The sequence below is a fragment of the Dendrobium catenatum genome, unplaced genomic scaffold (assembly GCF_001605985.2).
Source record: "Dendrobium catenatum unplaced genomic scaffold, ASM160598v2 fragScaff_scaffold_763, whole genome shotgun sequence".
NCBI classification, from domain to species: Eukaryota; Viridiplantae; Streptophyta; class Magnoliopsida; order Asparagales; family Orchidaceae; genus Dendrobium; species Dendrobium catenatum.
Genome location: NW_021319225.1, coordinates 825,102 through 852,127, shown reverse-complemented (window position 1 = coordinate 852,127; position 27,026 = coordinate 825,102). Strand labels below are relative to the sequence as shown.

The window sequence follows — 27,026 nt, the reverse complement described above, 5'->3', positions numbered from 1 at the left end:
GGATGAGTGGCTTTACCCTTAGAGATAGGATACGAAATGAGCTTATACGTGAAAAGGTTGGAGTAGCTCCAGTAGAAGATAAGATTAAAGAGAGTCGCCTTAGATGTTTTGGTCACATAAAACATCGGCCTTGTGATGACCCGGTTAGGAGAGTAGAGGTATTAGATTTGACTTGTGTTAAGAAAGGTAGGGGTAGACCTAAAAAGACTTGGTTAGAAAATATTAGGAATGACCTTTCTTTATTAGATTTAAACGAGAATTTGGCTTTTAATAGGACGCAATGGAGAAAAAGGATTCATGTAGCCGACCCCACGTAGTGGGATAAAGGCTTGATGTTGTTGTTGTTGTCAAATATGTCGTCTTCGAAAGATGACACTTCAGTCATTTGTCATATATAGAAATGTGAAAATGCTTAGGAGATCAAGAAATTTTTTGGCTTACTAAACTTCTTAATATTATTTTGAAGACTAAAAAGATGTCAGATGAGTATTGGCTCTTACTTTTAAGAATAAAAATGATGCACAAGAGTGTGTGAATTATGATAGAATTAAATTAAAGTATCATACATTAAAACTATACAACACCGGTTGCCTGAGAATTATCAGGCCATCCTTGATGTTCACCATTGAAAAATGATTATGAGAAACCTAGGTAGTAGAAGATCAGTCAGTCGTTGGCAATCACATTATCGAGGAAAACAAAATACAACTAACTAACAAGCAAGCTTCGAATTTTTAATATAACTATCAGCCATTAATTGTAGAAATATACCTCACCATTCAGATATTGCTTCTCATTTCAAATTTAATTCCCACGCACACATGAACAGATTTTGGCATAAAACAACAAGAAATTTTTTGGCTTATTAAACTTCTTAATATTATTTTGAGGGCTAAAGGATGCCAGATGAGTGGAGGAGCATTGATTTTTACTTTTAAGAATAAAAATGATACACACGAGTGTGTGAATAATAAAAGAATTAAGTTAATGTATCATACATTAAAATTATGCAACATCGGTTGTCCCAATAATTTTCAAGCCATCCTTGATGTTCACCATTGAAAAAATGAGTACAAAAAAATTGGGTAGCGGAAGATCAGTCACTTGTTGGCAATCACCAACCCAATTCTTTCAAGAGATTCAAGAGAAATAATGATGATTACATTACTGAGGAAAACATGCAAGCTTTGAGTTTTGAATATAACTATCAGTCATTAATTGTATAAATATATTGTCAAATATCGTCTCAGCCATCCCAGGCATCCCTTTCCTTTTAATAATCCCATGGCTAGCATGAAGATCCACATAAGGCTCACCTGGATCACACCAATCTCCATCCATGTTTTGGTGGCTGATTTAGGAAGAATTCTAAACGAAAATAAAGATGTTTATTTTTATCAACATATTAGTAAAATTAAAGTTAGAGAGGCTTTAAAAAAAAGAAGTGTGCAAAAGCTATCAAACTTGATGATATCCCAATAGAGGTGTGAAAATGCTTACGAGAAAAAGGAATTTTTACGCATACTAAACTTCTTAGTATTATTTTGAAGACTAAAAAAATGACAAATGATGGGAGAATGAGTGTGTTCATTCATATTTTTAAGAATAAAAGTGATGCAAAAGATTGTGCGAATTATAGAGGAATTAAGTTAATGTGTTATACTTTAAAAACTATGGAAAAGAGTTCTGGAACGTGATACTAACGTTTCTAAAAATCAATTTGGATTCAGGCCATGTAGGTTGACAAATGCATTAGGGGTCTTCTGATATTGTATTAAACATAGAACTTGAGAACTATCATAAACTACTTCCCGGAGGCATGAATTGAATTTATAGAATACCTTCATAGAAATTGCAATGAAAACATTAGGATCCAACAACAGTTCCTTTGTTACCAACAAAAATAAGTATCACAACCAGGCTATGTCCAAGACATATCATCTCTCTTAATCTCCCTCATAATGTCAAATATATGATAATTTGTCCTCTACCTCTTTTCCTCCCTCTAAACTTTTTTGGGTCGTCGATGAGAGTTTTTAACTTTTAAGTCACGAGGAAAATTTTCATAAAGCAAATTGGGTTTAAATAAAATACTACCTAGAGATTTCGCCCTCATTTTACGAGGACCATATGATTAAAGTTTAGGTTTCCTATAGGTGTGAATCCCTATAGTTAATTAATGCTAGCAGCATGACCTGGAATAAAGTTAAAAGTTGCAAAGATGTAGAAAGATGTAGAAGTATAAGATCCAACCTATGCTAAAAGAGAGAAAGAAAGTGAGGAAGCGTGTTACTGTCAACAAATGCAATAGGCATCTTCTGACATTGCATTAAACATAGAACTTCAAAACTATCACAGACTACTTCCCACCGATAAGAATTGCAGTTTTAGAATACCTTCATAGAAATTATAAAGAAAACAAGAGGATCAACAATTGCTTGATACCAACAAAAATAAGAATCACAATCAGGTCATGTGAAATACACTATATCTCTCTTAATCCCACTATAAATTTCAAATATATGCTAATTTGCCTTCTCTATACCTCTTTCACTCCCACCCATCTCTAAATGCTGCCATATTTTTCCCTTACGCAGCTCCAATCAATACAAGAGAAGAGATAGGATATGCATTAACTTCAACCGATTAGCAAGCTTTATAAGCAGACATAATAATACATGATTCATGACATTTTAACTTTTCCATCTCTCAAAGTTCTAACTGCATTGCTCTCCCAAGGCGGTTCTGCTTTAAGGTCAGCGTAGGCTAAAATTCTAAATCATCACCATTATTTCCCTCACAACTCACTCATAGAATGGATAATCACAGCAAACTAAACATGATAAGTCTTCCATCTGTAAAAGAAAAATATAATCCCCCATCCGTGCAATATAAATTTTTCATTCATATGGGCGTATTGTGACAATTTTCCAAAATGAGAAATAGAATGGAGATAGAGGCTATTTAATTTCTAAGGTAATGCATAAGGAAAGGAAGTGCACATGGATTGCATGTAAGATATGCTGAGCATTTATATATATATATATATATATATATATATAATTTATTTATTTATGCATATAACCTCAAATCACCATAGAAACTGCATCCTGCTTCAGGGAAGGAGAAAGAGTACAATATGATTATTGAATTCCCACACTAACAAATAAATAATCAGCTTCCTAAAAGCCCTCCAAACTCAAGCATAAATAGGAATAATCATAACATCGGTTGCCTGAAAATTTTCAAGCCATCCTTGATGTTCGCCATTGCAAAATGAGTAGAAGTAAACTTGAATTGTAGAAGATCAGTTCCGGTTCCGTATCGGAGGCGTATGCGCGTAACAGTGTATCGAATACAACATGCCTTCATAAATAGGTGTATCGATGCAACATAGACCGTACTTCACAGAAAGAAAGAGAGAGGGCAACATGACTAATGGGGGGGGGGCGGGGGGTGTTACAATCAAAAAATGCATTAGGGTCTTCTAACACTGCACTAAACATAGAACTTGAGAACTATCACAATCTACTTCCCTCTCATATGAGTTGAATTTATAGAATACCATCATAGAAATTGCAGCGAAAACATTAGGATCCAACAACAGTTCCTTGTTACCAGCAAAAACATAAATCCTTGTTCTCAACTATAAAACTCTCCAGGGCATTTCTTTTGGAACTTTACCATATATGCCTTCTCTAAATCAATAAATATAATATGCAGATTCTCGATACTCTCCCTATACTTCTCCATCAAACCTCTCAAATATACATAGAAAATTAAAAAAAGACTCAACAAGTTACCATGGTTACTACACCGTGCTCTATGTTGCAACGATACAGATATAGCGACATGGATATAACACGATACAAATACAGCGACATGGATATGACACGATACAGACACGGGACATGTCAATTCTTACTGGTACGGTGCAGATACAGCATAATAATTTATAAATCATATATAAAAATTAAGAAAGCAATCAAAGCATAATATTTGAAATTAGAAAAAAAAAAGTAATATCATTTGTAGCCTTATAGCTTATAATATCAAAAAAAAAGTAAGCATTAAATGTCTAGTACAACAACAAAAGTATAAACATAAATTGTCTAGCACATGAAATTTCAACTATTCAATAGAAAGAATTATATGATTAGCTTCTTCAGTGGTTTGTCTTTGAATTTCTACATCATCTTAAATAAATACCATAGCATTTAATTTAGGCTCATCAAGTGAAAAATTAGCAATTTCTAATATTCTCATATCATCAAGAGACTCAAATTCATCTCGGAACTGAGAAAACCTGACTCAGCCGCGAAAGTAAATACGAGTTTTTTTTTTTCAACGAACACGTTTATCGAATATGCACGTCTTTTTGAAATTAAATAGTATTTTAATTGGATACGACAAAGCCGTATCCAACATGTATCGGTGCCGTATCGGAGGCGTATCCGCATAATGGTGTATCGAATACAACATGCCTTCATAAATAGGTGTATCGATGCAACATAGACCGTACTTCACAAAAAGAAAGAGAGAGAGGGCAATATGACTAATAAATTCCAATAGAAAATAAATAAACGGCTTTCTAAAAGTCCCCTCACCTTAAGAATAAATATGGAAAATCATAACACTAGTTGCCTGAGATATTTTAGGCCATCCTCGATGTTCGCCAATGCAAAATGAGTATGCAAAAGTTTATTTACAAAAGATTAGTCACTTGTTGCACCTACGAGAAAAATTCTTCCAAGAGAAATCTCAATGATTACATAACTGAGGAAAACAAATGACAACAACTATCAGCAATTAATTGTAAAAATATGACTCACCATGCAAATATTTCTCCGCATTGTCCACACCAATCCAATACTTTTTCAAGTTAAGGGCAATTTGATTGCAAGAAGTATATCATGCAATTTGACTGCGGGTGGCTTTTTCTATGATGTATTCAAATCCATCTGAATTCCCAATGCTGTTGCATGGAGCAACAATAAAGGGATATCCAAAGACGCCACCTGCAGCCAGTCATAGAAAAAGCTTTCACGCTGTCCACTCAATTCAAGCCTTAATCAAAAAAAGGAGGGAAGAATCTGTTACTTGCAGATAACAGGTCATCTTTAATGCCTCATAGTTCTCAATTAAAGATATGAAAACTCAACTATGGAAGACTCGAATAGTCAATGCATCACGGCATCAACACTTAGGGGCTGTGTGGCAACAAGATTTATGCAGGATTTATGCAAAATCCTGCCAAACGGTTTCACAGCGGAACAAATCCTTTGTTCCCTTCTTTTTGCCATAAAACCCGGATTTACTCAATCCTGTAGTTCGGAGGATTTATAAAATTTCACCAAAGAAACGCACGAAAGGGAGAAAATTAACTTCACAGCGAGTGAACTACCGTCATTGCTTCTAATCAAAATGTTGTAACGCCCAATCCTCAGGAAGGGAAATTCGTCGATGGAGCGAAGTCGAACGGAAACAAAGGAGCCGAAGAAGCAACTCGTGCAATCTCTAAACCTCCCCAAGAGCCACTAGTTTATATATAACATAGGAAACAATGCCATTATAATTAGACCATTGGTTTTTCTTGATCAAAGAGAATGTTCCCATACAAATAATATGCAAAGTCTTGTGACTTTTTGAGGCAAAAGATGCAGCACAAATTAGTCCTTAAATAAATAATGGGGTGCAATGTTCCAACTCGTTGAAGATCAGCTTAACCTTACCCAAACTGTCCAACCCAATCTGTCAACAATAAAGATTCAGAAAAAGTTGGGTACACAGTTATAAGATCCACAAGCTACTGCAAAGGAAAGAAACTTGACTTGTTACAATAGCAGATTTAATTCCCGCGCAAACATGGGAAGAATTAGTATAAAAAAAATAAAATCAAAGGAAAAAAAAAAGTTTTGTAAGGGCTTTAACTAAAAATGTAGAAAGATGCGAGAAAATAAACAAGAAATGACAAGAGATTTTACCCATTTAATTTGTCCGAAATAATAATATGGAATGCATGGAGATAAGTTTTGCAATTATTTTAATGACCAGCTCCATAAAGCAAGGACAAAAGAAATGAAGAATAAAAAATTAGGAATCCACTTTCAATGACACAAAAGTACTTGTAGCTCATAAAGTAAATTGCTGCTATTCATAAACTAAATTGGTACTTTAACTTTACAAGGATGCTGATACATAAACTAAATTGGTACTTTTAACTTTTAACTTGAGGGATACTTTTCTATCACACAACAGCCCTAATGCATTCCTCCACTTTAGCAATCCAATTTGAATTCTACAAATAATATCCCCATATATTTAATCATCTCTTTGAACGATTATCCTGAGATATCTAATATGTGCACTTTTTTTAAGGACTTGATCACTCAAAGTCACAATCCCACAACAAGATGTATTACTACTTAAATTACACACAATGTATTTGGTTTTAGATCTAGTCAAATGAAAACATTTACACTCTAAGGTTCACCTCCATAATTCAAGTTTTTCAACTCCCTCTCCAATCATATCAACAAGTAAAAAATCATCAACCAAAAGCCTACCAAGGTACATCCTTTGCAAAATGTCTAAAAAAACATCCATGACAAAAGAAAAAAGATACGGGCTTAAAGCTGATATTTGATGTAATCCAACTAAACTAGGAAAAACTTGATCAAACCACCTTTTATTTGAACACAAGTAATAGCACATGTATATATACCCTTAATGACTTCAATATAAGCATTATAAACACCTTTCTTTTCTAGAACTCTCCAGGTCATTTCTCTTGAAAATTTATCATATGATTTCTCTAAATCAATAAATAACATATTTAGATTCTCCTTACTCTCTAGGCTTCTCCATAAAAAATCTAATATCTATGTAACAAAAAAAAAAACTCAACAAGTTAATAGGGTTACTGCACCATGCTTTATGAAAGAGAGAGAGAGAGAGAGTGAGCACAATATGACTGCTAGATTCCAACAAAAAAATAAATAAATTAGCAGTTTTCTAAAGGTCCTCTCACCTCAAGCATAAATAGGCATAACATTGGTTGCCAGAGAATTTTCAGGCCATCCTTGATGTTCGCCATTACAAAATGAGTAGGGCCGCAAGCGAACCAAACGTTCGGTGAGCTACTCGTTGTTCGATTCAATTAAAGCTCGTCTGTGATCGTTTAATTAACTAAACAAACAAACTTGAACAATATTTTAAATATTCGATTCTTAAATAAACAAACTTGAACACTAATGTGTTCGGCTCATTTATGTTCGCGAACAACATCATTTGAAGCTCGTGAACAAGCTCGACATTGAGCTCAATAAGAAGCACGATAAAAGCTCGATTCATGTTCGATTTTGAACTCGTGAATAAGCTCGATAAAAATAAATAATATTTGATTTAGAACGCTTCTCCTTTCCATTCTTTCAGACAAATACAGGTATCAAATATTACTTAACTTGATGTCTAAGTAATTGTAGCTTTATATGACTATTTATTTATGAATCATTGCCTTTGTTAATGCTGCTGTTAGGAAAATTCTGTGAAGATGGGATTTTCTTATAAATCATTGCCTTTGTTACATAGACAATTGCTTTTATTATAAATGTGTTTGTTCATATATATGTTCATGAACGTGTTTCTTTTATAGTTTAAAAAAATTCGTTAAATATGTTCGCGAACATGCTCGATGTAATCGTTTGTTAGGAAGCTCGATAAAGCTCATTTGTTAAGTTAGTGAACATATGAAAGTAAAGCTTGTTTATAACTCGTTCATGTTTGTCTGTTTAAAGCTCGATAAGCACTAAACGAACTGAACATGAACCGAACATGAACACTCATTAATTTAAATGAACCAAACATCTCGAACAAACATGAACCAAACTTGAACAAGCTGAAATTAAATGAACACAAACATGAACACTCACATACTCGGCTCGGCTCGGTTTGTTTGCAGCCCTAAAAATGAGTATAAGAAACCTGATTTCCAAAGATCAGTCACTTGTTGGCGATCACCCGCAGAATTCTTCCAAGAGAATCAAAATTATTACAATACTGAGGAAAACAAAAGACATCCATAACTATCAACCATTAATTGTAAAAATATGTCTCAGCATCTGTATATTTCTCCTCATTGTCCATACAAATCCAAAAAAATTTCAAGTTAAGAGAAATTTGATTGCAAGTAGAATATCATACATATATGCATTTAAATATCCAAATACGCATGCTATATTTGAATGTATGTGCATGTGTGTGTAGAGAGAATGTTACCATAAAAATAATATGCAAACTCTGGTGACTTCTTGATGCAAAAGATGCAGCACAAATTAGTCCTTTAATAAATAATGGGGTGCAATGTTCCAACTCGTAGACGATCAGCTCAACCTTACCCATACTATCAAACACAAGCTGTCAATTATAAAGATTCAGAAAAAAGTTGGGTACACAGTTATAAGTTCCACAAGATACAGCAAAGTATTAAAAAGATTAGTAAGCCAAAAAATTTCTTCATCTCCTAAGCATTTCAACACCTCTATTAGATTATCAACAAGTTAAACAACTTTGTGGGCTCCGAAAATTCGGCGCCGGCCTCCCCGCCGCGCTTTTCTTTTTATTCGGCGAGGGAGTTTTAACTGATAGGTTCCGAGGTAAATTTTGGAAGGCAGATGGGTTTGTAGATAAGACACTACCCAGAGATTTCGCTCTCATTTTGTGAGGACTTTATGATCTGAGTTCTGGTTTCCTATAGGCTCAAGCCCCTATAGTTAATTACCCATCTCAATCATGAGAGAGAACTTTCGATTAAGGCTAGTCGTCAATCAGATACGTATAGAATACGTATTATCTGACATATAGTAGCAGCACTGGGTTAGGAATTTTGGAAATTTGAAGATTTGGATGTTTGGAAATTTGAAAAGATTTTTTATTTAAAAATAGAAATTTCACCATCTAGCACTTAAAGCGGATGGTGGGGGAATGGATGATGGACCCGATCAAGTAGTATCTAATCTATTATATAAATCACTAAAAGCTAAGATCTTTGCATCGCATATTACTTTCTTAGATTCCTTACGAGCCTTTTTATATCGTTCCCAATTATCAGAATTTTTAGAATTAAACAAATTTTTAGAACAAATCTTTTTATTTTTAATCTTTTCTTGCACATTTGGATTCCACCACCAACTATTTTTCTTATTAGGAGCTTTACCCTTTGATACTCCAAGCACATCTTTTGCAATATTCTGAATATCACTAGCAACTTTTTTTCCACATAACAATAGCTTCCTCTTGCATAGACAAAATCTTAAGATCTAACATCTTACTCTCAAAAATATTTTGTTAATATTCTTTAAATGCCCCCATCTAATCCTACAATATCGTTTTACTTTATTTTTTTTATTTTCTAAAACTTTATCTTAAAGTCCAAAACTAATAATTGATGTTGGGTACATAAATTTTCACTCGGAATAACTTTACAATATTTGAAATATAAACGATCTAATTTTCTTATAAGAAAATAGTCAATCTGATTTGTACTATATCCATTTTTATAAGTGATGAGATGTTCATTCCTTTCCTTAAATAAGGTATTAGCAATTAAAAAATCATAAGCTAAACAAAAATCTACCATGATCTTGCAACCTTCATTTATCGTTCCAAACTCATGGCCATCATGAATGCTTTTAAAATCATCTACCTCTCTACCAACATATCCATTTAAATCTCATCCAATAAAAACTCTTTCCCATAAACATCATGTAAAACAAAATATTAGGACTGCTCTTAAGAGGACATTGTTTGCTATTAGACAGACTAAAAATTATAAACAGCTGCATTTTTCGGAATCTTGACAATGGAAATTTTTTACAGCTGCAATAAAGATGACTGAGAATATAACGAAACCAGAAAAACAATTAAAAAAAAACCCCGAACAAGAACATCTTTAAATGAAGAGTCTCAGACAAACCCATTTACAGGAATAATGTGGCAGCGGGTAAAAGTTCAAGCATAAAGCCGCAGATAAACAACCTCAAATGGCACTCCAAATCTGCTCAAAATATCTAAGAAGGCAGCATTCTTACTAGAAAAATAAAGCAGAGAACACAGGCACTAATGAGAGAACAAATATTCCAAAACTAGCAAGCAACTCAAGAGCTTGTATGTATATCTTAAGAGTTGAGAGAGAGAGAGAGAGAGAGAGAGAGAGAGAGAGATTCCTCATTTTGTGGGCAACAAATCCTTCATATAACAGAATGCATTTTAAAACATACATTGCCAAAGATGATGAGGGGGTGTGAAATTAAAATTTTGGTGATAAAATTCCTCAAAAATAACCATCAAAATAGAGAGATCTGAGAGTATCAACCTTCATCACATAAGCTTCCGAAAGCAAACAAGACTAGGTTAAAGTTGAAGGACCTAAGATAATTATCAGAAAATAGAAAAAATGAGAAAGAAACCCCCAAACTCATATCATTACAAATGTAGCAAAAGAAGCACTACTGTAGCATTTCATTGTTAATATCTAAGCTTTCATAATCTTCCCCACAATTTTTTTTTATAAAATAAATAATCATAACACTATTACCCATTACGAGTATTGCAATAATCTTCATAACTGCTAAATGATATGGCCTTCGTAATTATATTTAATGGAGAAGATGAAGCCACTGATAGTATTTCTATCTAAAAATCATATGTATCTCTCTCTTCAATGAATTTATATCCCTTTTCACAGCAAGATACACTGATTCCACCAACATGCATTAAAATTAGATTGTAGAAAGGGCCCTTGAATTTTTACGGAAGGAGAGTAAGCATCAATTAGGTAAACAATATTCCTTTTCCGCTAATTCCTCCAAAACAAACTCTTGAGGGCTAAGTCTTGCCTTGCAACTCTGCGTCAAAATCTCTTTTCATCAATCCGTTCACAATGGAAAGTCATTCCTCCCTCTCTCTTTCAATATTTTACCCCATTACTCTCTCTTTCTCTCTACAGCTGAAGCATTGCATGGTCAGGGTAGAAGGTGGATTGAAGACATGAAATGAAAAAAGTCTGTAATAAATCAAATGAAAACTGACAAGGGTTTGTACCATAATGGATGCTTAAGAAGGGAAGTGGAGAGAGGAGTTGAATATACACAGTATGGATTTGCTTGGGTGTACTGTCATGAGTGCGCGGCTGCAGCCTTTCATTGTCCATTAATTTGTTGAGAAGATGTCTACCCTCCTAAGTATTTTTTTTTTAATTTGGGCGGGGCTCACGGAGAGGCTAGGACGTAAATTTTGGGAGCCACAGAGACCATCAATGCTTAATGGTGATCCTGAAGTGGATGAGTAGCTCTACACTTAGAGATAGAATGTAAAACGAGCATATACAAGGTTAGAGTAACTCTAATGGGAGATAATATTAGAGAAAGTTGCCTTAGATGGTTTGGTCACATAAGACGCTGATCTTCTGATGTCTTTGTTGAGAGAAGAGTATAAGTATAAGATCCCGCCTATGCTAAAAGAGAAAGAGAAAGTGAGGGAGCGTGTTATTATCAAAAAATTCATTAGGCATCTTCTATAATTGCATTAAACATAGAACTTCAGAACTATCACAAACTACCCCCCACCGATAAGAATTGCATTTATAGAATACCTTCATATAAATTATAAAGAAAACAAGAGGATCAATAGTTCCTTCATACCAACAAAAACAAGAATCACAATTAGGTCATGTGAAAGACACTATATCACTTAATTCCACTATAAATTTCAAATATATAATAATTTGCCTTCTCTATACCTCTTTCACTCCCACCACTAAATGCTGTCTTTTTTTTCCCTTATGCAGCTCCAATAAAATATAAGAGAAGAGAGAGGATATGCATTAACTTCAACCAAGTAGCAAATTTATAAGCAGACCTAAAAGTACATGATCCATGACGTTTTAACTTTTCTATTTCTCACTGTTTTAACTGCTCTTTTCTCCCAAGGCTGTTCTGCTTTAAAGCCAGCGTAGGCTAAGAAATACCCTTTCTAAAGGGGTCATTAGCGAATATATAAAATAGGAAACAACCCCCAATTAATTAGACCCTTGTTTTTTCTCGATAAAAGATAATGCCATAAAGCCATAAAAAAAATATGCGAACTTTAGAGATTTCTGGAGGAAAAGGATGCAGCGCAAATCAGTCCTCTAACAAAGACTGGCAAACAATGTTCAAACTCGTACAAGATCATTGTTAGAGTGGCAAACAATGTTCAAACTCGTACAAGATCAGCCCGCAAACTATCCAATCCAAGCTGTCAAAACAAAAGATTCAGAAAAATTGGGTACACAGTTATGAGATCCACAAGCTACTTCAAAGGAAAAAGGCAGACATGAGAAGATTTTGATACAAAACAATAAAAATCAAATTTAAAAAAAAAAGATTTGTAAGACCTTTAAATGAAAATATAGAAGTGAGAAAATATACTAGAAATGGAAAGACGTTTTACTTTTTGAATTTTTTAGAAATTATAATAGGGTATCGGAACATTATCAGAGAATAATGATAATAATTCCAATTGATTCTAATGAGAAACTTTACAAAGCAAGGACAAAAGATATGAGATTTAGAAATCAGAAACAAAAGTACTCGCAGTTCTTAAACCACATTGTCGCTATTCATAAACTAAATTGGTACATTTAACTTTACAAATATGCTTTGTCTGTAAACAACTATTTGTTTTGCAAGAAATGTTCAAGATCTAAACACTATTTTTGCTCATTTGACAGCACTTAAGTTGCTCTAGATCGACTCATTTACACCCCTAGTGGCGAGGCAGGCAAGCATTAACTATGGCTCATGAGACCACCATCATCATAAGCAGCATCACCATAGTCATCACCTCTGCGAATGAAGTTTTCATTCGGGCCACTCCAGAGAGACAAGTCAAATTGTTCCACATCAATCAGATAAGGATGTTCTTGATATCATCAAGCTCATCACTATATTGACAAATAGTTTTCATCAATCATTCAAATATATTCGTTGAAAATAAATATTTAGCAGCAACGGTTTCCTTTTGAAAACATTTGTTAAGCCTCGCAAATAAATAAAAAGAGAAATTGGCATGCATAGATATATAAAGAGAGTAGCATTATCTTCCAAATCAAAACATAATTTCCTTGAATACAACATAAACATGGCACCAACCTTTTCGTAAATAAAAACTGAGGTAGCTGAAAATACAATAAAATCCAAAATAAGTCCTTAATTACATAACCAGCTAATGTTGGATACACCAATAATTGACATGCAACAAAATTTGTGTGCCCGTTTTACTTCTATAAAAGTGAAATAAGCTTCAAGATAAGAACTCTAATCGTATTGCTTACCACCTCATTAAAAAGAGCAAGTAGAGCCCACATTCAGAAAATAGAAAAACCTAGCCTTGGAGGAACAAAAGAGATAATCAAACACTTGACAGCAATAATTGCAAAAGTACATGCTTTCCAACATATACATGCGTATATTAATAAAAGAGAAAGAATCCTAGAGAATAAAAATCATCACAGCCTCGATAATGAGCATAGCCAATAATGTGATTGCAAGCATATTGCAAACAAATGCCCCCAGATCCTACTGTTGCAAAGAATCTGAGAAAAGGTTAGAACATGCAGCTAAACAACTAAATAGAAGTAGGTTCTTATAGTAGCAGCAACATTGGTAAAAGAAGCAGTACAGTAGGAAGTTTTTGATAGCACTACTAGCGCGTTGCTAGAGGCGTTCCATGCCATTCCTTGATGCCTCGTTGCTACAGTAGAGGAAGAATTGACCATGGCCAAATTATCAGCAATAATTTTCACAGCCTCTCCAAAAGAAATCCATCATCTAATAGCCAGAGAAACATGGCAAACCTAAGTAGCAAGAATTGATAATGGATATATTGTAACAGTAACAGTAACAGAAATTGGAGAGGATTTTATTAGTGAATAGCTTATTAGGGAGCTAGGCAGAACTGAATGAGCTATGTTTCTCGACACTTTAGCAAGAATAAGAAGTAGAAGAAGAAGAAACAAAAACAAAAGGCTTAGATGACAATGAATCCAAGACAAAAGACAAGTAGAGAAGCTTTTCTACACTTTAATTCCCATCCAAATGGAAGATGTACTTGCCATAGAAGCTGGAGGCCATCCAGACATGCCATATCATAAAAAACATAGGGACATTTTATTCCCTCTCATGTGCAGTCGATCCCTAATTCAAAATCATCACCATTGTTGCCCTCACAAATTACTCATAAAAGAGATAATAACAGCAAACTACGACCCGACAAGTCTTCCATCTGTAAGAGAAAAATATAATCCCATGTCCGAGCAGCAAGAATTTTACATTCATATGGACAGATCGTGACAAAATTTTCTAACATAAAAAATAAAATGAAGACAGAGGCTATTTAATTTCAAAGGAAATGCATAAGGAAAGGAAGTGCACATCGATTGCAAGTAAGATATGCTGAGCATATATATATATATCATCTTAAATTACCATAGCAACTGCATCCTGCTTCAGGAGTGACGGATTGAGAGAACAATATGACTATTGAATTCCCACACAAATAAATAAATAAATAAATAATCAGCTTTCTAAAAGCCCTCCAACCTCAAGCATAAATAGGGATAATCATAACATCGGTTGCCAGAAAATTTTCAAGCCATCCTTGATGTTCCCCATTGCAAAAAGAGTAGAAGGAAACTTGAATTGCAGAAGATCAGTCACTTGTTGGCAATCACCAGCACAGTTCTACCAACAGATATCTCGATGATAACATTATTGAGGAAAATACAAGTAACAAGTAAGATCCATGACTAAAGAAAAAAGATATGGGCTTAATGCTGATCCTTGATGTAATCCAATTGAAATAGAAATACTTATAAACACTATTAACTCTTTTCTTTTCGAGAACTCTCCAGATCACTAAAAGTTTATCATATGCTAACTCTAAATAAATAAATATCATATGCAGATCCTCTTTACACTCTCTATACTCCTCCATCAAACCTATCAACAAATATTTAAGTTCAATAGAAGACTTAGCCAGCACGAATCCAAACTAATTTTGAGAAGCATTAATATCACATTTGTTGGATCCAAAAATTCGGCTCCATCCTCCCCTCTGTTTTCTTCGATCGAAGAGCTTTTAATGGATTAAGTTCCGGGATAAATTTTGGGAAGACAAATGAGTTTGTAGATAAGACACTACCCAGAGATTTTGCCTCATTTCGCAAGGACTTTATGATCTGAGTTTTGGTTTCCTATAGGCACAAGCACCTATAATTAATTACTCCACCCGATAACAAGAGGGAACTTTCGATTAAGGCTAGTCGTCAATCATATACATAAAGAATATGTGTTATCTGGTATATAGTAAAAGCACGGCTTGGATATGGGAATTTTGAAAGTTACTGGCATACGTAGAGGAAAGCATACTTGAGCATCATCACCACTACCACTAAGACATTCCCATAGTAGAGGAGTTACTTATTCATGGGGATCGATCTTCAAATCCCCTGTTATATATAACTGTCAAAAAAAATCATTTTTCATGAATAGCTCCTATTCGACCATCGATATGTCATACCATAGGAAACGTAAAGATACTCCACAAAAGAACTGCACAACCCATCTAAATTCTAAATCATTATCATCATTACCATCCTCCGCAAAATTTTTTTTACTCCTAAAATAAATAATCAGAACACTATTACCCGTTATAAGTAGGGCACTAATCTTCATATCTGTCAAATGATCTGACCTTCATAATTATATTTCATGAAGAAGATAACATTACTGATAGTATTTCTACATAAAAATCATAAGTATCTTTCTCTTCAATAAATTTTTTTCCCTTTTCACAGCAAGGGCCACTTATTCCAAAAAAACGCATTAAAATTAGATTGCACACAAGGCCCTTGAATTTTTAGGAGGGGAGTAAGTCTCAATTAGGTAAACAATATTTCTTTTTGCTAATTCCTCCAAAACAAACTTAACCAAAAGAATAATGAACCAAAAAGGAAAGAGGAAGGCTCAGATGATGACAATGAATCCATAACATAAAAATATTAGAGAAGCTTTGCTATACTTGACTTCCCATTGTAATGTCAACTGAGGTTGCCTGAGAAACTCCAGGCAATCCAGAAAGTCATACCATAGGAAACAAGCCAACATTCAGGCTAAATTCTACACCATCATCATCATCGCCCTCCAAATTTTTTACTCAAAGAAGAAAATCACAGCACACAAGTAATATTTGTCGTACCAATCTTCGCAACTTCCAAATATTTAGCCCTTCTTACTTTTATTGCATGATGAAAATGACGCAACCAATAGGAGTTCCATCAAAGATTAATGCCTGATCAAGGTAATTCTCGGTGTAAGACATTCCCATAGTAAAGGAGTTGCCTTCAAGCGGATCTTTAGATCCCTTGTCATGTAGAGCTGTCAAACAATTTTGTTATTCATGAATAGCTCATATTCGACCATCCATATATGTTATACCATAGAAAGCATAAAGATACACAACAAAAGCACTGCACAACCCAGCAAAACTCTAAACAATTATCATCATCATAATCTTCCACGTTTTTTTTTTTTAACTCCTAAAAAATTATCACAGCACTATTACCCGTTATGAGTATCGCACTAATCATCATAACTGTCAACAAATGATAACGCCTTCATAAATGTATTTCCTGGAGAAGATGAAGCTAAATATAGTATTTCTATCAGCATATCATATTTATATTTCTCCTTAATGATTTTTTTTTCCTTACAACAGCAAGAGACAGATTCCAACAACACGCGCTAGAATTAGATTGGAAAAAGGGCCCTTTAATTTTTTACGGTAATAAGGAAAGTAAGCGTCAATTAGGAAAACAATGTCTTTAGTGCTAATTCCTCCAAAAAAAACTCAACCAAAAGGATTATGAACACAAAAGAAAAAACAAGAAGAAGAAGAAAGAAGAAAGAAGAAGGCTCAAATGATGACAATGAATCCATGATATAGGAAAAAAAGAGAAGCTTTACTATGCTGCCTTATTTTTCCCCCTACGCAACTCCATTCAATATTAGAGAAAGAGAGAGCATATGCATTCAATACGACTGAGTAGCTGACTTCATAGGCAGATCTATTAGTCCAAGATCCATGATGTATTAACTTCTCCATCTCTCACTGTTTTCACTGATCTGGTCTCCCAAGGCAATCCCTCTTTTAAGGTCACCATAGGCTAAAAAGATACCCTTTCTAAAAGGAACTGAATCCACATAACACATTAAACAATCACCAATACATAGAAAGTGAAACTGACATGCTTAGATAAATAAAGAGCAATAAAATTATCTTCCACATCAAAACCTAATTGCCTTGAAGACAACATAAAGATAGCACCCCCGCAACCCTGTCACTGTCAACAAATGCAATAAGCACCTTGTGAGGGGGAGCATGTCACTTTCAACAAAAGCATTAGGCATCTTTTGACATGGCATTAAACATAGAAAACTTCAGAACTATCACAAACTACATCTCCTTCAAAAGAAGTGCATTTATAGAATACATTCATAAGAATTATAAAAAAAAACAAGAGGATCAACAGATCCTTGTTACCAACAAAAACAAGAATCACAATCAAGTTGTTGTTGGTATACCACTAATCTTGATAACGCCATATGATTCGGGCATTTTAATTGTATTTCAAGGCAGAGATAGGAAACTGAATGGTTTTCCATCTGTAAAATGAAAAAACAATCCTCCATCCGTGCAATTTAAATTTCCCATTCATATGTACAGATTGTGAAAAAATCTTCCAACATGCAAAAGAAATGGAACGGAAACAGAGACTCTTAAATTTGTAAGGTAATGCATAAGGGAAGGTAGTGCACTTACGTTGCAATAAAGATATGTTGAGCATTTATATAAAAACGTCTGTCTATATATATTCAGCTATCTAAAGGCCCTCCATACCGAAGCATAAGTAGGGATAATCATAACATCGGTTGCTTGGGAATTTTCAAGCCAACCTTTATGTTTGCCATTGCAATTGGAAACTTGGGTCGCAGAAGATCAGTCACTTTTTTGGCAATCACAAGCTCAGTTCTACCAACAGATATCTAGATGATTAAAATAATGAGAAAATACAAGCAACAAGTAAGTTTTGACCTTTGAAAATGACTATATATATATATATATTACAGATACGACACGATACAGATACGAGACACGTCAATTCTTAAAAATATAGGATACGGGTACGGCGAGGATACGACATTAAAATTTATAAATCATACATAAAAATTAAGAAAGCAACCAAAGCATAATGTTTGAAATTTAAAAATAAAAATGAAAGCAACATCATTTGTAGCCATGTAGCTTATAATATCAAAATAAAAATAAGCATTAAATGTCTAATACAACAACAAATGCATAAACATAAATTGTCTAGCACATGAAGTTTCAACTATTCAATAGACGGAATGATATGATTAGCTTCTTCAGTGGGTAGTTTAAAAACATCATAGCTTCTAATTCAAGCTCATGAAGTGAAAAATTAGCAATTTCTAATATTCCCATATCATCAAGAGACTTTGGATAAGAGAACCTCACTCGCAGTCGCAGAAGTAAATACGACACGTCTTTTTTTCGTTTTGTTTTTTTGTCTTTCGACGGACACGTGTGTCGAATACGCGGGTCCTTTTGAAATTAAATAGTACATTAATTGGATACGGCAAAGCCATATCCGACTCGTATCAGGGGCGTATCGGAGGAGTATCCATGTATCGGATACAACACGCCTTCATAAATAGGTGTATCGGAGCAACGTAGATATATATAGTCGAACTAAATGTCTCAAAAAGACGAACCCAAAGACACCAAATTTGATCCAATCCGAGCTCAAATGGGTCCAAATCAAAGACCAAAGGCCATTTGGAGGTTTAAACAAGAAATTGAATGACCAAACGATTCCCAAATGTGTCAAAATCGACCGGCTCAACGACAAGAATCCAACAAGCCCAAGATCGCCAAATTTTGAAATCACTAAGATACTAAAATACTCGATAAACAATGCATGATCAAGGGAGTCGATATCAGCAGTCCATTGAAAACACTCCCAACATGCCCTTGATCTTGCAAGAGACCTTGATCTTCCAATAGAAATCTACATGATAACATCGCTGAGTAAAACAAAACACAACTTTAAAAATCAGCCATCAATCATAAAAATATTTCTCCTCTTGTCCGCATATTTTTTTCAAGGGCTATTTGATTGCAAGTATATATATATATATATATATATAGACACACACACACAGAGAGAGAGAGAGAGGATTCAGATCCTCTTGAATTACCAAGTTTGTTGCATGGTGATTCAATAAGGAGATATCCAAAGAAAACACTGCAATCCATCTTAGAAAAAGAGAAAAAAGCTTTCATGCTGTCTTCACAGCTCAACCTAATATAAACAATGGAAGCATCTGTTGCTTGTGGATATTAGATCATCTTTGATGCCTCATCATTCTTAATTAAAGATATGAGAACTCAACCATGAAACATTCAAATAGGCAATGCATCACCGCAGCAACACTCAACAAAATAGACAAGCCAAAAAAAAAGAACTTGGTGCAACAACCCAACAAGTCATGTTTGATGCTTCTTTCACAACAATCTCATCTATTGATCCACTATAAATATCCATCTGCAACTACTCAGAACGGTAATTTCAATGGAACTTCAAAGAGAATAATGCATCCTACCCTGCACATTATGAAACATCAAGAACACAAAAGAACTGACTAAATTCCAAAAGTAAACAAGAATAATGGGAGACAAAGAATAAAGATAGGGTCAGATTACAGCAGAATCCATTAAATAAGGCAAGTAGAAAGCTGTATGCTGATAGCTACGTATAATTCCACATTATAATGCCAGCTGCTGCTGCCTCATAAGCTGCATGACATCCAAAGATTCCAGATCAGAAATATAGCAAACATATCGATATTCATGCGTGGATAGTGGTTAATCCCTAGGGCTGTTTGGATAAAGGCTTTAACAGCATTTATGCTGATTTTGAGCAGGATTTTTGCCAAATCCTGCAAACAACCGCTAAATCTCCCGGAGGAATAAATCCTCCGTCTCCCTCATTGGACCGTAAATCCGGGATTTAATAAATCCTGAAATTTCGCCGAAGTAGCGGACGAAAGGTATAAAGGTAGTTTCCTTTACAGAGAGCGAGCTCCCAGTAGTTCCTTCCAATTAAAATATCGAGACTTTCGATCCGACAGGAAGGGAACGTCGTCATCGAGCGAAGTCAAACAGCAACGAACGAGCCGAAGAAGCGAATAGTGCAAAAACCCTGCTTCACGCGAAGCAACGAAGCCGAACAGCAACGACGAAATAGAGAGAAGATGCGCAAACTGTGGATTCGACAGGAGGGAACGTCGTGTAAGGAGGCAAAGAAGTCATTTAGCGACTCGTTCAAAACTCTAACTTTCAGGCGAAGCCGTCGATGTCGAACAGCCACGACCACCGAACAGTTTGAGAAGAGGTAAAGAAAACCCTAGCAAACCTACGTCTATAGGAAGACTGTGCAGAGACAGTGCAAATAGACAACCAATCGCAGAGAAGTATAACACATCAATAGATTATGGATATGGATATATATATAATGCTCTAAGCTCAAGCCCTAATTAAAAAAAAATTGGGGAAGCATCTGTTACAAGAAGATATCAGGTCATCTTTAATACCTCATCATTCTCAATTAAAGATATGACAACTCAACCAAGGAAGATTCGAATGGTAAATGCATCACGGCATCAACACTTAGGGGCTGTTTGGATGCGTGATTTAGGCCATAGCTAAATCCAGCCAAACGGCCAAAAAAGCAAAACGAAAAATTCCCTCTTTTGAGGTTGGTAAAATTAGCTTGTACTCCATCAGATATGGGATTTCAACTATCCAGGTTAACAAGGAACATTAAAAAAAAAAAAAACATTTTCAGGTAAACCAAATTGCTAATGGAAGTACTTACCAACGCTCCACTGGACAAATATAGACCTACATTGGTATTGTTCCAGTCCTACTCCAATTTCAATCCAGATATGATCAATACCCTTTCCAACCGCTATCAATGCCCAAAGCTTGCTCCTAGTGGCTCTCCTCACCCAACCATGGCGCCACCCATTCATGATATATAGCGCTTGAAAGTTTCTGCCATGCTTTAGAGCTTCGTCCAATGGATGTGTGGCCTCACTTCAAAATTGGAAACACTTTTGTGGTATCTTAGTTGGAAGCCTAAGCTCTCAACCAATAGGCCAAGGAGAGTTGTGTATTGAAGGTAGATAAAATGTAACAGTACTAAACTAGGCCACATCAGAACTTTTCATTACAATTAAAAGGGGGTAGAGAAAGCTACTCATATTTCTATCTAAAAATCATATGTTTCTCTTCAATGATTTTTTTCCCTTTTCGCAGCAAGAGACTGATTTCACCAACTCGCATTAAAATTAGATTGGAGACAGGGCCCTTGAATTTTTACAGCAGGAATGTGAATAAGGCTTTGTTTGGAACAGCTTTTTTACCAAGTTTAAATTAGGCAAACAATATATCTTTTTCGCTAATTCTACCAAAACAAACTCAACCAAAAGAATCATGAACCAAAAAGAAAAGAAGGCCCAGATGATGACAATGAATCCATGACATAGAACCATTAGAGAAGCTTCGCTATGCTTGACTTTCTACTGTAATGTCAACTGCGGTTGCCCGAGACTGAGACAACAGATAAAGATTTTCATATAAAAAATCAAAAATCTTAAACCCCACCAATGCAATTATGCAATTTCATTTTTTTCTTTTCATGGCAAGAGATTGTGAGATGCATCAGCAACAACAATATCAAGCCTTTGTGCCACTACATAGAGACGGCTACATGATTTTTTTTTTGTCATTTTGTCATGTTAAAAGTTAAATTCTCCTTTAAACCTAATAAAGAAAGATCATTTCTAATATTTTCTAAACAAGCCTTTTTAGATCTACCTCTACCTTTCTTAATATAAGTCAAATTTAATACCTCAACTTTCCTAACCGGTCATCATTGGAAGGCCTCCATCTAATGGAACCAAACCAATTAATTGTGAGATGCATCAGCATACCTCAAAATTAGAATCGAGACAACCATTTGTAATTTTAAAAGAATTAACAAAAAAATTCTGCATAATATAGTTTGCAAACAAGAAACTGACCACTTTTTTCATGACATATACAGATAGATGGAGAGAGAGATAGAGAGAGAGAGAGAGAGGCGTATGTTATTATCAAAAAATGCATTAGGTATTTTCTAATACTGCACGAAATATAGAACTTGAGAACTTTTTCAAACTATTTCCCTCTGCTACGAATTAAATTTATAGAATACCATCAAAGAAATTGAAACGAAAACATTAGGATCCAACAACAATTCCTAGTTACCAGCAAAAACATAAATCCTTATTCTCAAATATAAAACTCTCCGGCGAATTTCTTTTAAAACTTTAGCATATGCCTTCTGAAAATCAATAAATGTCTTTTCTTTTAAAACTTTAGCATATGCCTTCTGAAAATCAATAAATGTCTTTTTTAAATCAATAAATATAATATGTAGATTCTCGGTAATCTCTCTATACTTCTCCATCAAACCTCTCAAATATATATATATATATATATAATGAAAAAAAAAAAGGCTCAACAAGTTATCATGGCTATTGCACCATGCTTCATGGAAAGAAAGAGATAGAGGGCAATATAACTAATAAATTCCAACATAAAATAAATAAATAAATAAACTGCTTTCGAAAGGTCGTCTCCAATCTTTACTACAAATAGCACTTCAGGTAAGCAGTTATGAGAGGGGCTCTCAAAATTGGCTGAATTGCGGCCAAACAACACCACTACATTACAGTCATGGCCAGAGCTCATATGTTCCCTAATGACTTCAAATCCTTGAGAAATAAATCAACGTGATATAATCGATAGGGCACAAAGCTCCCTGTTAGGTAAGATGCATCCAAATTTATCCCCTTGGGCAAATATTTCAACAGGGCTACAAGATACCCTTGGATGAGGCAACTCATGGCTACCGACAAGGATCCTTCTATCAAGTTGGGTCGACTACCTCCGTCGACTAAGCAGATAGAAACCATTATGACCCGGGCGACAAAACCATGGGATCTTCATTGGGTCCATCATCACTTCCCCACCATCCGCTTTAAATGGAAGATGATGAAATTTCAAATTTTAAATATAACATTTTCAAATATCAACCCAGGATGCCACTATAAATTAGATAGACACCACGGGCCTCTACTTAAATGAGAGGAGGCCGGAGCGCAAATTTTCAGAGCCCACAAATAGAGAGAAAGAGAGAGTGAAAAAGAGAGAGACAGAGAGAGTACCTGTCAACAAGTGCATTAAGTGTATGCTGACACTCCATTAAGCATAGAACTTAAACCGAGCAGCTTCCTTTATAGGGAGACCTAATAGAAGTTCCATCATGTATTTACTTTTTCATCACTCACTGTTTTTTGATGATCTATTTACTTTTTCATTTCTCACTATTTTTCCTACTGTACTCTCCCAAAACTAAGAAGAACCACTTCCCAAGACTCACTAGTGCATATATAACATAGGGAAAAAAAAACCCATTATAATTATACCCTTGGTTTTGCATGATCAAATAGAATTTTACTTTAAAAATAAAATGCAAACTCTGGTTATTTCTTGAGGCAAAAGATGCAGCACAAATCACGACCACTAATAAATAATGGGTGCAATAATAAAACACGTAGAAGATCAGCTCAACCATACCCGAACTATTAAACCCAAGCTGCCAAAAATAAAGATTCAGAAAAAGTAGGGTACACATTTAAAAGATCCACAAGCTAATGCAAACGAAAGAAGCTTGAATTGTTAAAATTGCCAATTTAATTCCCACGCACAAAAGAGAAGATTTTAGTATAAAACAACAAAAATCAAACATAAAAAAGTTTAGTAAGAACTTTAATTAAAAAATGTGCAAAGTGAGAAAATATACAAGAAATGGCAAGAGGTTTTTACCCCTTTAATTTGTCCGAAATTATAATATGGCATGCATGGGCATAACAACAGAGAATAGCAAAAAATTTTGCAATTGATGGCAAGCACCATAGGGAACAAAAGATAGGAGAATTAAAAAATTATGAATCTACGTTCTATAACACAAAAGTAATTGTAGTTCAGAAACTAAATTTTTGCTATTCATAAACTAAGTGGGTACTTCTAACTTCACAAGGATGCTGACATCACGTAATACAAAACATTAGGACTGTTCATAAAAGGAAATTTTTTGCTATTAGACAGAAAAAGTATAAACAGCCGCATTATGCAGTAAAGATGACAGACAATATAATGAAACCAGAAAAACAATATAACAAACCCAGAACAAGAATCTCTTTCAAACAAGAGGCTCAGACAAGCCCATTTACTCCAGAAAAAAACCTTCCACATTTCAGATAGATAATTTAAGAAGAAAAAAGTGGCAGTGGGTAAATATTCAAGCATCAACCAACAGATAAACCACCTCAAATGTAGGGGTGTCAATTCGGGTCAACGAATCGGGTTCGGATCGAACCCGAAATTGGCCCGACATTGTTCGGGTCAACCCGAACCCGATTCGTTTGTAAAAACGGGACAGGTTTCCGGACCAGAACCCGACCCAATTTGGGTCCGGGTCAACCCGACCCGACACGAATGACCCGAAGTTGAACTAAAATTGCTAGTTTTCGGGTTAAAATCGGGTCAATCTTCGATTTTTCGGATCAATCTCGTGTTTCCGGGTTAAATAGGAGTTTTCGTGTCAATTTCGGGTCATTTTAAGGTTACTGGGTCAACCCGAACCCGACCCAATTTTAAAATGGGTTGATTTGTTGAACCCGAACCAAACCCGTTTCGGGTCCGGGTTGACCCTAACCCGGATTTTTTAGGATCGGGTTCAAGTCGTGTCAAAAATTGACACCCCTACTATAATGGCACTCTCAAACTGATCACAATTTCCGAGAAGACAGCATTCTTAAAAAAATAAAGCTGAGAACACAGACTCTAATCAGAGGCTAAATCTTGCAAAACTATCAAACAACTCAAAAGCATGTATGCATATCTTAAGGGTACCTTGTAGACCTGGCGAGAAAGAAAGAGAGAGAGAGAGATTCCCCATACTCTCCGTGGCATTTCTCTTGAAACTTTATCATATGCTTACTCTAAATCAATAAATATCATATTCAGATTCTCCTTACTCTCTATAAATCCCCATCAAAAATCTAATATCTATATAATGAAAAAAATACTCGACAAGTTACCATGGCAAATGCACCGTGCATTATGAGAGAGAGAGAGCAATATGACTACAAGATTCCAGCACAAAAATGATAAATAGATAAATAAGCAGCTTTTTAAAGGTCCTCTCACCTCAAGCATAAATAGGTAAAATCAAAACATTGGTTGCCTGAGAATATTCAGGCTATCCTTGATGTTCGCCAAAGCAAAATGAGTATAAGAAACCTGATTTAAGAAGATCAGTCACTTGTTGGCAATCACCAGAAGAATTCTTCCAAGAGAAATCTCAATGATTACATTACTGAGTTAACCAACGGATAACTATAACTATCGGCCACTAATTGTAAAAATATGTCTCACGATACTTATATTTCTCCTCATTGTCCACACAAATCCAATATTTTTTCAAGTTAAGGGAAATTTGATTGCAAGTTGATTATCAAATATATATGCATGTAAATATCCACAGCAACGGAAGATGGAGGGGAATTTACTAGTGAAGAGATAATTAGGGAGCTCAGCTCAACAACTGAAACAGCAAAACTTCAAAAGTAATGAGCAAGAATACGAAGAAAAATAAGGAAAGAGCAAAAATAAGAAGGCTCGCATGCCAAAAAATCTCTAACATGAGACAGGTAGAGATGTATTACTATACTTTAATTGCCATGCAAATGGGAGATGTAGTTGCCTGAGAAGCTCCAGACCATCCGGACAAGTCATATAATAAAAAACATAGGAACTTCTCAATAGCCTCCATGTGCCGTTGATGACTAAATTCTAAATCATCATTGCCCCAAAAACTTTTCACTCATAAAACAGATGAAGAGAGCACACATGTTATGTGTATTGCCACTAATCATGAAAATTACCATATGATTAAGACTTTTTAAACAAATTACATTCCGTAGATGAGGCAACTGGCAGGCCCTGCATCTGTAAATGAAAATTATTATCCCCCATCAGGGTTAAATTTCTAAGTAAATTAATAAGAATAGGTAGCCTCACTTGGGCTACCAGTAAGACACCAAATTTGACCCAATCCGAGCTTTAATGGGCCCAAATCAAAGGCTCGATGCACATTTGGAAGGTTCAAACCATAAATTGAATGACCAAACAATTCCCAATTGACAGGCTTATAATCAACTCGAGCGGCTCAACGAGAAGAATCCAACAAGCCCAAGATCACCAAATTATGATATCATTAAGAAACTCAAATACTCGATAAACGGTCCATGAACAAGGGAGTCGATTGTAAATCCTAGGTTTACAGATTTACGGCGAAAATCCGGGATTTACTAAATCTCATTGTTCAGCAGATTTAACAAGATTTACGGATTTGCAGAGTTCTTCCGCAGCAAGCAAGCGAGCTCCTATCTTCAAGGAGTCGAAGTTAGTTACCTAGGGATTTAATAAATACTGAAATTTCGCGGCTCAATGGGATTTATGATTTGACCTAAAGGGAGAAAGATAGTTTCCTTTACAGGGAGCGAGCTCCAGGTAGTTGCTTCCTATTAAAATGTCGAAACTTTCGATCCAATACGAAGGGAACGTGGTCGAACGAGCTAAGTCGAACAGCAACGAAGGAGCAGAAGAAGCGACTCGTGCAAAAACCCTGCCTTCCGCAAAGCAACAGAGTAGAACAGCAACGAAGAAAT

General features: G+C 35.0%; 2 long non-coding RNA genes across 2 annotated transcripts in view; both read right to left on the bottom strand.

The window, feature by feature from the left end:
- Window positions 1-8,534, bottom strand: part of LOC114580117 — a 12,492-nt gene extending 3,958 nt beyond the window's left edge. Inside the window, exon 1 of the long non-coding RNA XR_003701394.1 lies at window positions 5,101-8,534. This is a non-coding gene — a long non-coding RNA (uncharacterized LOC114580117). The remainder of the gene's footprint in view (window positions 1-5,100) is intronic.
- A 3,998-nt stretch (window positions 8,535-12,532) lies between these two features.
- LOC114580114 lies at window positions 12,533-18,276 on the bottom strand. Its single transcript, XR_003701391.1, has 2 exons — window positions 13,720-18,276; window positions 12,533-12,982 (listed from the first exon to the last, which is right to left on the bottom strand). It is a non-coding gene; the product is annotated as an uncharacterized LOC114580114 (long non-coding RNA).
- Window positions 18,277-27,026: the final 8,750 nt, after the last annotated feature.